Source organism: Miniopterus schreibersii (genome assembly GCF_964146895.1).
Source record: "Miniopterus schreibersii genome assembly, chromosome: 1".
NCBI classification, from domain to species: Eukaryota; Metazoa; Chordata; class Mammalia; order Chiroptera; family Miniopteridae; genus Miniopterus; species Miniopterus schreibersii.
In genome coordinates, this window is record NC_138101.1 from 200,408,043 (window position 1) to 200,422,347 (window position 14,305).

Below are 14,305 nucleotides of genomic sequence, written 5' to 3' on the forward strand. Positions count from 1 at the left end.
AGGGAGGGGGCCTGTCTCCAAGTAATCTGACCACGAAATTGTGCTGCGTGGCTGTTAGGGTTGAGCTGGCCCAGCTGTTCCCAGGCGGGGAGGGCAGGGCTGACGGGAGCCGAGGGAGAGAGGAGGTGCCAGGTGTTGGGGGCGTCTTTGCTGTTTCTGCCCCTGCTGCCAGCCCCGAACACTCAGCAGTTCTTGCTGTGGGGTGTCACTGCCCTCGCTGTGCCCCACGCAGGAACTCAGAGCCCCGGGCCAGGTGGTGGGCACGGCCAGGCCCTGACAGCACCCAAGTATGGAGCGATTTCTAAACAGAACCATTCTGTAAACATGTTTAAGCAAACATTTTATTTTTTAACGTAGATTTTTTAAAAAAATATACCTTTATTGATTTCAGAGAGAGGAAGGGAGAGGGAGAGAGAGAGAGAGAGAGAGAGAAAAACATCAATGATGAGAGTCATTGATCCACTGCCTCCTGCACCCCCCCACTGGGGATCGTGCCTACAACCCGGGCATGTGCCCTGACCGGGAATCAAACTGGCATCTCCTGGATCCTAGGTCGATGCTCAAGAGCTGAGCCACGCCGGCCGGGCTAAGCAGACATTTTAAATGAAGCACAGCACATGCGCAGAAACATACAAATCATAAACGCAGGGCTGGAGACATTTCACAAAGTCAGTCCCCTGTGTCGCCACTACCCCAGACCCCTGCACCCCTCCCCTCTCCTGCCCTCGGGTGGGCACTGTCCTTGATTTCTTCTGTCACCGTGAATTTGTCTCACCTGTTCCTGACTTTCACAGACAAGCCAGCCCCCCTTGGCCTGGTAGAGTCTCCCTGAGACCCTCCTCCCGTCTCGGGAGCCCCCCCCGTGACTCCCCCCTTAGCCACCGTTCCCCTGAGAGTCCAGTCCTTCGAGGTTGTGGGGTCTCAGTGTTGACCTTGCCCAGGTCAAGGCCTGTCTCCAGGCGGCCACTGAAACGCACGGTCTAGCCTCCTAGCCGAGCAAACGTTTCCAGGGCTGCGGGAGCATCCGTGGTGGCAGCTTAGCGCCCGGTGGTCACTCCTGCTTCATTGTTGGTCAGTTTTCCCTTTATCAGGGTCCCAACTAAGATTAAAGGACTTTTTAAATATTTCATCCAAAATGTCTAAGTGTTCGAACCTTAGGAGATTTCTCGGCACTCAAATCACCTGGAGCCTGGGAAGGCAGGTGGTGTCAGGACCCAGCCGGAGAATCGAACAAACCTGAGGCCGAGGGGGAATGAAAGAGAAAAAGTCATGGGATCAGGAGGCCGCCCTCCAATGAGGAGAAGCCCCGAGAGGCTTCAACGCCTGTATTAGATACTAAGTAACAAACAACTGGTAACAGGGTGAGGGTGATACAAAGTATCACCCTCAAGGCCGCATAAACACACTTTAGAGTAAACACCCTGCTCCTGCCGGAGCCCAGACCTCGGTAATTCCTTTCTCAGCTCCTCATGGGAACTTGTGGGGAGGGTCGAGTCCCTGACTCCAGACCCTCAGGGGATGCAGACCACGTCCAGACACTTCCCCGGCTCCCAGCATCTCCCCCATCTTTTCAATTTGAGCCAGTGGACGCCTGTCTGCAGCTCTGAGATGCTCCGCATTCCTGCTCGGACACAGGCTGGGAATAAACATAGGAACATTAACACTACAGCCGACGACGTAACACCAGAATAAAATACTGAGAATAAACTATGCCCAGAGGTAATGTTAGAAAACTTGTCAAACAGTCGTTTTGCTAAGGCAGCGGGTGAGGTATCCAGGGGAGGAGCAGACTCTGTAGCATTTAAATGGCAACATCAATAGATACATTGTCTTGACGCCATATCCCCAGAAGATGGTTTTCAATCCTACCCACCCCCGCTCAGAGTGATTATATGGTTTCTTAGTCTGGCCCCGTGTCGGCGCAGCTGCCTGAGTCCCTCTTGCTCTGGGCGTCTTCTCCGGGGCTGTGGGCGAGGATCGTGAACGGTCAGCTTCTTCATTCTGCCAGTTAGATCGACTGGCTTCATAATGTTTTACCAGCCGCTCCGGTAACCACCTAGGTCCGTCCCGATTCCTAGGAAACACACAGACACGACCCCACCCCCAGATAAGCAGGGGATCGGGTCCGTTCCACGCGCTGGTGAGCGGATCTCTCCACCTAACCTCAGCGTATTTTCCACGGGGGGTCTCCAATGCCGCTCAGCTGCTGAGAGACCTTCTGCATCCGGATTTTAAAAATTAAGGGTAAATAAAGAGAGATTAAGTACATTATTAGGAGAATGGCAGGTATATTCCCCCTTCTTTACTTTTGCAATGTGAGCCTTTAAGGTCCCGTGGGCTCGCTCGATTATCCCCCGGCCCTGAGGATGATAAGGAATGCCTGCGATGTGAGTAATTTGGAAAGTTGCACAAAACTCTGCAAATGTTTTGCCAGCATATGCAGGCCCATTGTCAGTTCTTATAATTTTTGGAATGCTCAAGATGGCAAAACATGATAATACATGGCAAATAACCTGTTTTGTATTTTCCCCAGGATGTGCGGTTGCCACTAAAAATCCAGAATAAGTAGCCACTGTGACGTGCACAAAGGACCGGCGACCGAATTCAGCTATAGGAGTAACATCCATCTGCCAACTATGCCCTGGGAGCAATCCCCGCGGATTCACACCATACTGAGGTGCGAGGGGCACAGGCTCGGGACAGTTCTGACACTCCTTTACTATTTGTCCGGCGGCTTCACGAGTCGTGTTAAATCGTTTTCTTAAACCCGAAGCATTTTGATGATGCGGAGCGTGTGAGGCTCGTGCTTGTTCAACAGAGGAAATGACTAAGGAAGCGCCACGAGTCAACATGTCTGCTTCTGCATTTCCTTCCGCGAAAGGTCCGGGGAGCACTGAGTGAGCTCCGATATGTCCCACAGAACAGGGTGAGGTTCGTGGCTCAATCAGTTGCTGTCAAGACAAGAGAGCGGTTATGACTGTGGAGGGATCCCTGTCAGTCGGGGTAGCCGTCTCCAAACCTCGAAGGACAGATACAATGTATTTAGAATCTGTGTACAAATTAAATTTTACATCTTGCAAGCATTGAAATCCTGCAATGGCAGCTACCAACTCTACTCTCTGTGCGGAGGTTTCCTTAGTCTTCAATGGACGGCCCCGATTATTGATGACATAGCTGGCGATTCCAGACGTCGACCCATCAGTAAACACTGAAAGAGGATCAGTCAGAGGTTCTTGAGAGATCATTTGTGGGAATATCACAGGGTTTTGAATGAACAGCCGCACTAATTTATCTGACGGATAATGGCAGTCGGTCTGCCCACTGTCATCTGCAAAAGCGATCTGCCGTAAAGTTTCATTTTGCCACAACCGCTGTGGCTGCAGGGAAGCGTAAGGCACCGTAACAGCGGCAGGCTGTTTCCCAAATAACTGTAGCTCTTTTTCTACCTTTCGATGTTCATGGGGCCACTGACATGGCATAAGGTGTGATAACCTTTTTTCTGGAGGAAGATAAATGAATCCATTCTCTTGAAGCTTCTTGCCAAAACAACCCAGTAGGCAAATAATTTGTAGGTAAGATGATTAGTTGCCAGGCTTTTGTGTAATCAATTCTAATCACCTGTTGTTGTGAGATAGCCTTCTCTACCATTTCTAGAGCCTGTTGTCCCTCTATGGTTAATTCTTGAGGACTACGGGGGTCAGAGTCGCCACAGAGTATGTCAAAGAGTGGTTTTAATTCACCCGTGGTTAAGCCTAAAGAAGGCCTTATCCCATTAATGTCCCCCAAAAGTTTTTGGAAATTATTCAAGGTGGATAGATTGTCTGTTCTGAACTGAAATTTCTGAGGCCTTACTTTCCGCCCTTCTATCAGTTTCCCTAAGTAATGACAAGGCGTGGTCTGTTGAACCTTTTCCGGGGCCAGGACAAGGCCAGATCTATTTGGTTGAAGTTCCAACTCTGAGTAAATCCCTTTTAAGTTTTCTGGATCATGATGAGCCACTAAAACATCATTCATATAATGGATGACATGGGCTTCTGGCTGTATCTTTCAAATCTCTTTAATAGCTGTAGCCACAAATTTTGGACACAATGTGGGACTATTCGCCACGCCCCGGGGCAAAACTCTCCAGTGATCTCTCTGCATTGGTTCCTTAAAATTGGTTGAAGGAACACTGAAAGCAAATCTTTTACAATCTGAGGGGTATAATGGGATGGTGAAAAGGCAGTCTTCAAGTCTAATACTATTCAACGGTATCCTGCAGGAATGGCCACTGGAGAGGGTAAGCCTGGTTGTAAAGGCCCCATCATTTCCATAGTCTTATTTACTGCCCTTAAATCCTGAATAGCCTCCACTTTCCTGATTTTTTCTTAATGACAAATTTAGGTGTATTCCAAGGACTATTAGATTCCTCAATGTGCCCCTGAGCTAATTGTTCCTGCTCCAATTGCCGGGTCGCTTGAATTTTTTCCTCTGATAAAGGCCACTGCTCCACCCTACAGGATTGTCAGATGTCCAGGTAATAGGGTCGCTGTAAGGGAGGCAGGAATAGCAGTGACCTTCAGGACACATTTGAATCAGAGCCAAGGCCTTGTTTTGTCAGTTGGCCTTTGCAGGGAATGGGCTGTTCCATCCCCTGGCCGTGTTTGCCCAAACCCTGCCCTAGCATGTAACCTTGACCTAACATTTGATTAGCTACCTTAGTATTTGGGCTATACAATAACACTCCCATATCTTTGAGAACATCTCTGCCCCACAAAGCACATGGCAGAAAAGGCAATACATCAGGTTGACATTTACCAGGCTTTCCCTCTGCATCTCGCCAAGTAAGAACCTGTGTACTTTGCAGTGGAGATGGAGTCTGTCCAATTCCTTGCAAAGAAGTCATAGCAAGTTGCACAGGCCCCTGGGATGGCCAGTATCGCTGACTAATGACTGAAACATCAGCTCCTGTATCTAGCAATCCATTAAATTTCTTACCATTAATCAGCAGTCCCCTTTCAGGTCTCTCAGACCCCACTGTTTGAATCCAATAAGCTCTATCGGAAGAGCCAAAGCCATGATTTCCCCTCTCCTGCTGAGATAAAACTCTTCCTATCTTCTTGAAGGGTAATAATATCAGTTGTGCGATTTTCATTTCAGGGGTTAATGTCATGATATCAAGAGGAGCTATACACATGACCTTTAACTCCCCGGTATGGTCAGAATCTATGACGCCTGGAAAAACGTGAAGTCCCTTCATCATTGTTAACCCGCTACGCCCTAATAAGAGGCCTACAGTGTCTCTTGGCAGAGGCCCGTGTACCCCTGTGGGTATGGCTTGGGGTCCCATCTGAGGTGTTACTACGTAGCGGGCGGTGGGACTGAGGCCCAGTCCTGCGCTCCCTGGCGTGGCTCTCTATGGGTCCTGTATTCCCCGTTTGGTCCCTGGTAATCCTGGGGTGGGTAGACGGACACGGCCCCGATTGATTGAGGGGGTCGAGGCTGTCCCCTCTTGTAGTTTCCCGACTGCCATAAGGATTTGCCATTTATGTCAGTTTTTGACCTGCACCTGTTAGCCCAATGCTTTCCTCTTCTACATCTTGGGCACAGCCCTGGTTGTTTTACTTGTTCATTGTGATTATTCCTATTTCTACCTTCCTTACTGAGACGCCCTGACTTGCCACAGCTTAGCAATTGCCTCTTCCTTTATTTCTCCGTTGCTGTTCCATGACTCCTTGAATAGCTAGCTGTTCCTTGCAGCGCTGCGGCTAATGTCAACCCTGTTATCTATGATGGTCCCATATCGGCACAGAGACGTCTATAATCCGATAGCAAACCCTTCTTTTTCCAAGGTCTAATAGCAGACTGACATGTCGAATTTGCATTCTCCTGAGCCAACTGTGTTACTGGCAACATTCCCGCCTCTCCGTCAGGCACTAAGCAGTTAACTGCCTGAAGCAATCTGGAAACAAAATCTTGGTGAGGCTCATCAAGTCCTTATTTTGGCCAGTTCTTCTGATTTCCTGCCAGGTGTAGGCAATGTACCCAGGCCTCAGAGGCCAGTGCATTCCTTGTAGGATAAGCCTCCGGAGGGTAGATGACATTGGTTAAGTGAAGCCCTTCTCCCATTAACATCTCATCAGTTATAAGAATATGGTTTGCCCTGTTTCTGTTTGCAGCCTCATGACAATGATCATAAAATTCTGATTTCCATGATAAATAGTCTCCTCCTGTGAAACATGCTTTAGCTATAGATCTCCAATCATTAGGAGTTAAAGCGTCAGTAGCGATGTTTTCTAGGATGGTCAAAGTCTGCGGAGCCGTGGGCCCATATTGAGCTGTAGCCTGTTTTAGCTCCTTTAACATTTTAAATGACAAAGGGGTGTAATATCTTTGCACCTGATTAGGATTATCCTGATTAGGATTATCCGGGCAGGTTTGGCTGCTCATAGCCTGGAAAGGCGGCAAACCCAGAACTCCACACCTCTCCACTCTCTTGCGCTTTCAAGAGCCTTCTTTGCAGCGGAGATAGGGTGTCCTTGATCTGTTTTTCCATATGTGGGTAATTTAGATTATTTTCCCTGTTATAATTATTCAATTTAGAACTTTCCTGATCATCTCTTTTCCATGGAGAGGCAGGTGGAGCAGAAGGGAAAGTTGGCTCTCGTTCAGAAGTTTGTAAAGATTGTGCCAACCGCGCCAATTGCCTGACAATCCCTGGAGCTGCCTCCTTAGTTGTATTAGTCACAGCTGGAGAGAGGTTATCACTATGATTATATTTAGAATGGGGGATATTATTATGATTGTGACGAGCAGCCGCATCGTCTAGTTCCAGCGGGAGCTCCTCGGCGTCCCATCCGGAATCCTTACCCCCCTCTCTGTCCATTCTCCCCTCCTTCTAATTTTTCCTCTAATATAGGGGCCCCTCTTTTTGTTCTCTACCCCCTGTTTTACATTCAAACGCATGACCAGGATCAAGGGACTCATGGACTAGGCCCCAGAGAGAGAATGTACCCACGGGCTCCTTTTCTGGCCCGTGTGCTTCATCCCCGTCTCCTAATTTTCCCCCTGCCTTTTCCCATTTTTAGATTCACCGAACCTTCTTCAGGAAACCAAGGACAGACCGTCTCTATGAATTTTAAAAACTTTAAAATCCGTTCTTCAGAAACCTTTGCTCCTCTTGTTCTTAAGATAGAACATAACCTTTGAGCAAAACGCCTCGGTGTTGAACTAGGTCGCCCCGTCTTATTTACTCCTGACTATAAATCAGAATGCTCCCCTCACCCCAATTCCTTTCCGGGCGCGCCGCTCACACACACAGGAGCCCTCACCTTTCCTTCGCTGCGTCTGGAGGACTCAGGTCCCTGTTCGGGCGCCACTTGTCAGGAACCCGCCTGAGAAAGGAACAAACCTGAGGCCGACTGGGAATGAAAGAGACAAAGTCATGGGATCAGGAGGCCGCCCTCCAATGAGGAGCAGCCCCAGTGGCTTCAACGCCTGTATTAGATAGTAAGTAACAAACGACTGGTAAGGGCCAGGGTGATACAAAGTAGCTCCTTCAAAGCTGCATGGACACTCTCAGAGTAAACACCCTGCTCCTGCCCGAGCCCAGACCTTGGTAATTTTTTTTATCTCTGCTCCTCATGGGAACTTGTGGGGACGGTGGAGTCCTTGACTCCAGGCCCTCAGGCCACGTGGACCACGTCCAGACATGTCCCCGGCTCCCAGCAAGGTGGCACCTGTTTGCAGCGGCTGCCTGCACATATGTTCAGGCAGATCTGGGGGACCCTCCCCCCCAGCTCCCTGCACTTTCTGCAAAGCCCAGCAGCTCCAGCATTCACTTTCCACAGTGGCGAGTCCGGGGAATTTCAGGAATGTCCCCGAATGCGCGTCCTTTGGCTGCCGCAGCGGCTTGTCTGCCTTCAGCCCCTCGGCGCCTGTCCTGCAGCCCACGCCTGACGAGGGCTCCTCTACCCGGTGGCTGCGTCCTCAGGGTCCCCCTGCTGTCCTATCTCGGGGGCCCTGCTCTGCCGTCCTCGCCGGCAGGCGCCCCCCCTGCGCCCCTCAGAAAACCGTTGTCAGTAACCTGACACCTGGAACAAAGGCACCTTCCTCTCCCCAGGCTGCGTTGGCTCCTGCCCAGCGCCCGTTCCGACGGGTTTAAAGAAAACGCTGGCTTGAGTCTTTTGTTTTGCCTTGGGGTTGCTTACGTAAGGTGACTGGGACTGAAATCCACCGAGGGCCAGTTTTCTTGTGGGTCACACTTGTCCTCTCTCTGCTCCGCGCCCCCCCCACACACACACACTGGGCAGGGCCTGGGTTTTGATTTCTGGCCCCTTTGCCCAGAGAAACCATGAAAACTAAAATTAAAATTATCCTGATGGGCAAAAATGTCAAGGCAAAAGCTTTTCTTGCATTTCTTACCTTCTTGGGTTCCCAAGCGATTGCTTCAGCGTTGGCCGGGCAATTTATTATCTCGGTTGCTAGTCACTGCTTTTAAGATTTTAAAAAATATTTTATCCAGCACTTGTAGTTGTTTCCATGGGGGAGGCTGGGCCGACGCTAGCCCGCCAGCCGAGATGGGAGGTGAGTGTCTGCGGGGAGAGCCTGCCCTCCGGCGGGGAAGTCGGGGCCTCTCTCTCTCACATGGGGCGAAAACATTACCTAGGAGGGTTCTGGTGTTTTGTTGTTAATCTTCACCCAAGGATACTCCTCCCATTGCTTTTTCAGAGAGAGCGGGAGGGAGGAAGGGACAGGAGAGAGAGACGCATTGACTGGTTGCCTCTGGCGAGCACGGGACCAGGTCCGTGCCCTTGACCAGGAATTGAACCCCCGACCCTTTGGTGCGCCGGCCGACGCTCTAACCACTGAGCCACCGGCCAGGGCAGGATTTGGGTTTTTTAACTAAACGGTAATCACTGGCTTAGAAAAGCATGTTGGTTGGTACCTGTGAGCCTGTGCCCAGGGGAGGCTCGTCCCCACCTTGGGCAGTGCCCATCCTCGCCAGGAGAAAAAAAAAATGAACCTTTGTTATCACCACCCCTTCAGCCCCCAGACAAGGTTCCCAGGGTCCACAGTCCCCAGGGAATCTCCTAAGGACTTTCTGCAGCCCCAGGCCAGGTCCCCTGGGTCTTCCCTTCCCCTGTGCACGGGGTCCTGCCCCCCACAGGGCTCGAGCCCAGAGCTTCTCAAACGATCTGCCAGGGAAGGGAGTCCCCTCTTTTTGCTAAACTTTGCACACTGATACTTTTGTAAAAATACAATAAAAGTGAATCACAAGAAACATTAAATAAAAACCAACAAAATTCGTTGTTTTATTAGAGTCCACAGATATAAAATTACACTTCAATACTGTAATTAGAGTAAATATATCGTTGAGCCACATAAAAGAATTACAGGCGCCGGAGGCGTTTGTCGGCAACGCGGGGGAATCACGGTCACACCTGGCCCCGCGATGCAATCGCAGGGAAGCAGTCGCAGGTGGACCGGGGACTCCACGGGAGACACCTGCGTGCACAGGGTGGCAAACACCACGCGGGGCAATACGTAAAGAGACAGATGCGCTTGCTCTGGCTGCGTAATTGGTCTAATCCAGGTTGGACTGAGGCAATGAAGGACACCATTGCCTGGGGACAAAAGGACTGAGGACAATGAAGTAGGAAGAGCTCAGGCACCACCCGAGGGACAGTGAGGGGACCCTTCTCCTAGAGGCCCAGCAGGACCCCGCCCCACCCCCTCCCTGCAGCCAGTTGGGGGCATTTTCTTTCCCTGCCTGCAGGATCCCAGCTCCCCCTGGGCGCCCCCCATGCTGTGTCTTCTCCCACTTTGGAAACTTGACGACTTTTCCTGGGCCAAGTCCTGTGATCCGGAGGGACGGGGTCCACGCAGGCAGGGAGAGGTTGGGGATGGCCGCCCCAGGGCCGGGGGGCCTCAGGACAGCGGAATAGGACACTGTCCCCACAGCCCAGGGCCTGCTCAGGACAGCCTGCAGCCGGCGCCCCGGCCCCGCGGGAGACTGCAGTGTGCTGAGCCAGCAGCTCTTAGGAGGAATAGACTTCCCGTCACAGCCCGGCTGCCTGGCTCAGTGCTCGAGCGTCGTGCGTGGACCAGGAGGTCGTGGTCTGGTTCTGGGTCAGGCCCGGGCCCGGGCTGCAGACCGGATCCCCGGCAGGCGACGTGCAGGAGGCAGCCCATCCATGACTCTCATCACTGATGTTTCTCTCTCTCTCCCTCTCCCTTCCTCTCTCTGAAATCAATAAAGATATATTTGGCCCGGCCGGGCGTGGCTCAGCGGTTGAGCATAGACCTAGGATCCAGGCGATCAGGGTTCGATTCCCGGTCAGGGCACATGCCCAGGTTGCGGGCTGCAGCTGATCAATGACTCTCTCATCATTGATGTTTCTCTCTCTCTCTCTCTCCCTCTCCTTTCCTCTCGGTGAAATCAATAAAAAATATATTTAAAAAACAAAACCAAAAAACCCCCAAAAAGATATATTTGAATTTCTGTCATAAAAAATAATAAAATAATGATAACAATAAAGAATTTCCATCACAGAAGAGGGTCTACTCTGGGGTGTCAGGCACCGGGCAGAAGGCCTGGGGACCCCTGGCCAGGCCTCTGCAGGAGACTGAGCCTCCCTCTGCCCTTTACCACGTCCCTGGAGGGTGGACCCAAACCTCCCGAGGAGAGAACCAGCCAAGACGTGGAGCCAGGACCCAGCCTGGGAACTGAAGCCTTGCTGGGCATCCGAGAGGGCAGACTGCTTTCTTTGTCGGCTTCGAGGGAATCCGTCCCTCGGTCGTTCTACTATCAGGTCCCGGGTGACGGGAAGGAAAGCCAGGCCCCCCACAGGCTGCGGCAGGTGGGGCGGGGAAGGCGCCTGCGGGCTGCAAACCGGCTCTGTTTCCCTGTTCAACTTGAAGGGCACTGGGACCCTGAACCCGGTCGGCTGCCCTGGGAGGCTGGAAGTGCTCCAAGGCTTTGCCAGATGCTTAGGGCCAGTGAAGGGCCCCGGGCGAACTTGTCAGGGCCTCAGGGTCCTGTTACCTTGGCTGACGAGGGGCCCCGAGCCCCTGGGTCCTGAGCTCTGAGTTCTCCCAAACCTGGGCTGGAGGGGGACCAGCCTTGGGGGGGGGGCCTGCAGCCCGAAGCCTGGGCCCGAAGTTTGGTGCCCTCTGGTGGATTCGGGGGCACCTTACAGGGCACTCAAAGCACAAGGGACAACTGATCACCATGGAGACGGGGGGACAGGACGCCTGGGGTTGTCCCCACACCAACGCCGCAGAGCGGGGTGACTCTGAGGGAGTCGCTGTCCCCTCTGCGCCTCGGCCTCCTGTCCGTAAAAGCGGCGGCCGTGAGATACATTTCCGAGGCTGTCGGGGATGAGACAGAGCCGATGAGACCGTGCGAGTGACACAGACGAAAATCCCCTCCTGTCTCCTAGACAGACAGACGGACAGACGGAGGGCCGAGTCCCACAAGCAGGGGCCGCTCCGTCCTGCCCAGGCCCCTCCACCCTCTGCCAGCTGCTGCCAGAGCCGTGTCCCCACAACCAGGATTTTCTGAAATGATACTAAATTTAACAGTGTGGGTGTTGCACATTTTTGCAAATATCTTTGGCTTACGAGGCAGGACAAGGGTAGGTTCTCGCCTCTGCTTCTGCATCAATCTGTTGTGATATGTTGTTTTTGGCTGAATACTTATTTCCATTTAAAAATCATTATTATGTGTTTATCGTTATTTTAAAATAAATTAATATTTCTAAATGATGATTATATATAAATATTACTTTATTTTCAAATCTGCTTATTCATATACAAATAATAATTTACCATTTAATTTGTTTATAATTATTTAACAAATACTAATTTTCCATTTTAATAAATTATTATGATTTTAATGAACAAATATTGTAAAGGAATTAATAAATATCTCAGTTTTAATTTCTAACAGTAACTATCTTCCATGATAGGAGGAAATTTTATCTCGCTGAAGCCACTCCTTTGTTGGGTCTCTCAGCTGAAAGTATATGATGTAATACAAGGGGTCGGGGGGGGGACAGAATATGGGATGGAAACTGTTTTGAGTCAAAGCAGGACAGCCTCTCAGAGCTGCGAGTGCAAAACACGCACCAGACTTCAAGACTTAGCAGAAACAGGGTGAGAGCTCCCTCGATGATGCGAACGTTGACTGAACATGGAAACAAGCTGACGACATGCTGCTCTGGCCACATTGGGCTGAATAAAATACGCTGCCGAAACTAACTTTACCTATTTTTATGTATTTTACCGTGACTACTAAAAACCTGAAGTGACCGTGTGGCTCGGGCTCTCCCCACGGGACAGCAGAGAGAGCGGGCTCCCCCCTCTGTGCCTGGTAAGGACTCCTGTTGGCCCCACACCAACCGGGCTCTCCTCGGGGTGGGGGTCATGATGCCCCCCAAAAAAACAGACAGGCCATCCTTACTAAGCCCTCGGGGGACCCTGAGGTCTCCCCAGCTCCACACAAGCAAGACTACCTCTTAGCAAGGATCCCGTGGGGATGGTCAGGTCGGCAAAGGTCAGCCCGGGAGTCCCCCACTGCGCCCACACGTGCCCAAGCAACTGGGCGATGACACACTGTGCCCCCCGCGCCCTGGACAGGCTGGTCGCACTGGGGACAGCTCAGCCGCTCCAGGCCAACTGACCATCTCCTGGTCTCGGATGTGGGGAAGGAAGCAATGTGACCCCGAGAAAGTGGCCGTCCTGGCCAGGATGCCCCAGCGCCCCCAGGCACGGGGCTGTGAGGATTTGGGGAAACCCCACAGAGATCCCATCAGCCTGTCCCTTCTCCGGGGACCGTGTCAGGCAGCAGGTGACACCCATCCCCATGACCCTGCCTTCTCGCTGCAATTCTGCAACTTCCCCCTGACCTCACGCAAAATCTGAAATCTAACACATTTTCTCTTCAGAAAAACACCCCGTAGATGAGAAACGCACCAGCTCCTCCCAGAAAACTTACCCCCTCCCCCTCAAGCCCGCTCTGGACCAAAGCCCCCCGCAAGCGGAGCAGCACCCCGCCAGTGTGGCTCGGCGGTTAGGGCGTTGGCCGTGCACCGAAGGGCCAAGGGTTCGACCCCCAGCCCCGATGAGTGTCTCTCACATCAATGTTTCTCCCTCGCTCCCCCTCCCTCCTTCCACACTCTCTAAAAAATCAGGCGGAAAAAATATCCTCGGGTGAAGATTAACAAAAAAACGAAAAAAGCAAAAACGGAGCAGCCCCACTCCAGGCCAGTCCGCAAGCCTCCCTGGGCACAGACCACGCTGGGCCCTTGGGGACACAAGGGTGGATCAGACAAAGGCCCCCACTCGCAGCCCCACCCCCACCCCAGGCTCCTCTCCCCGACCCCTGCCGTCCCGGGGCCCAGGGCGCAGCCCAGCAGCCAGCTCCTGTCCTTGGATCTGAACCTTGACCTCCCCACTTGCTGTGACCTCCCTGGGCAAGTGACCCGACCCGAGCCTTGGTCTCATCAGCTTTGAGTGCGGCCTGGTGACCACGCGCGGTGCTCTCACAAACGTGGTCTCCGTGGGCTGGTCCGCTCCGGGCTGGTCCTGTCCCTACGCCCAGCGTGGAGTCTCTGAGGCCCCCAGCCGACGCCAACCCCTTGCATGGTGGGTGGCGCTTCTCAACAAGCCAGTCCCCCTTAGCATGTGGGGCTCTCCAGGCTTGGGGAGGAGGCATCTTACCGCTCTGCCCGGTCCCCCTCCAGGTCCTCAGGGTGACACCCACGGGGCGGCAGGCGGTAAACACGGAAGGAAGGACTGAATGAGAGGGACACCGCGTGGGCAGGACAGAGGAGGGAGCCGGGGCTTCCCGCGGGAGTGAAAGGCCAGGCTCCTGCCCTGGCGGGTTTCTTTCAGGTGAACAGCTGTTCCAGGTCCCCTCTTCCCGGGGAACCCTTCCCGAAGCACTTTCAACCCCTTTCTCGGCTCGAAGGACGGCCTTCGGGCTGCTGTGTCCGGTGCTCTTGGGCCCACTGGGCAGAATTGGGAGCCGGCTGCCTGCTTCATCCAGCCTCAACTTTTTCTCGCCCCAGCAATCTCGCATTTTGAGTCCATGCACCTCCGGTCCCCTGTCCCTGTCCCCTGTCCCCTGTCCCTGTCCCCTGTCCCCTGTCCCTGTCCCCTGTGCCTGTCCCCTGTCCCCTGTCCCTGTCCCCTGTGCCTGTCCCCTGTCCCCTGTCCCTGTCCCCTGTCCCCTGTCCCTGTCCCCTGTGCCTGTCCCCGTCCCCTGTCCCTGTCCCCTGTCCCCTGTCCCCATCCCCTGTCCCTGTCCCCTGTCCCTGTC

At 52.8% G+C, this 14,305-nt stretch overlaps 1 long non-coding RNA gene across 3 annotated transcripts; it reads right to left on the reverse strand.

Moving 5' to 3' along the window:
- Window positions 1-1,253: 1,253 nt before the first annotated feature.
- Window positions 1,254-8,637, reverse strand: LOC308555627. Of its 3 annotated transcripts, none has more exons than XR_013998572.1 (3): window positions 8,404-8,637; window positions 7,311-7,400; window positions 1,254-2,218 (listed from the first exon to the last, which is right to left on the reverse strand). It is a non-coding gene; the product is annotated as an uncharacterized lncRNA (long non-coding RNA). The 3 variants fall into 3 exon arrangements; XR_013998573.1 differs by having other exon boundaries at window positions 7,311-7,390; window positions 8,404-8,632; XR_013998574.1 differs by lacking the exon at window positions 8,404-8,637 and adding an exon at window positions 7,821-7,993 and having other exon boundaries at window positions 7,311-7,390.
- Window positions 8,638-14,305: the final 5,668 nt, after the last annotated feature.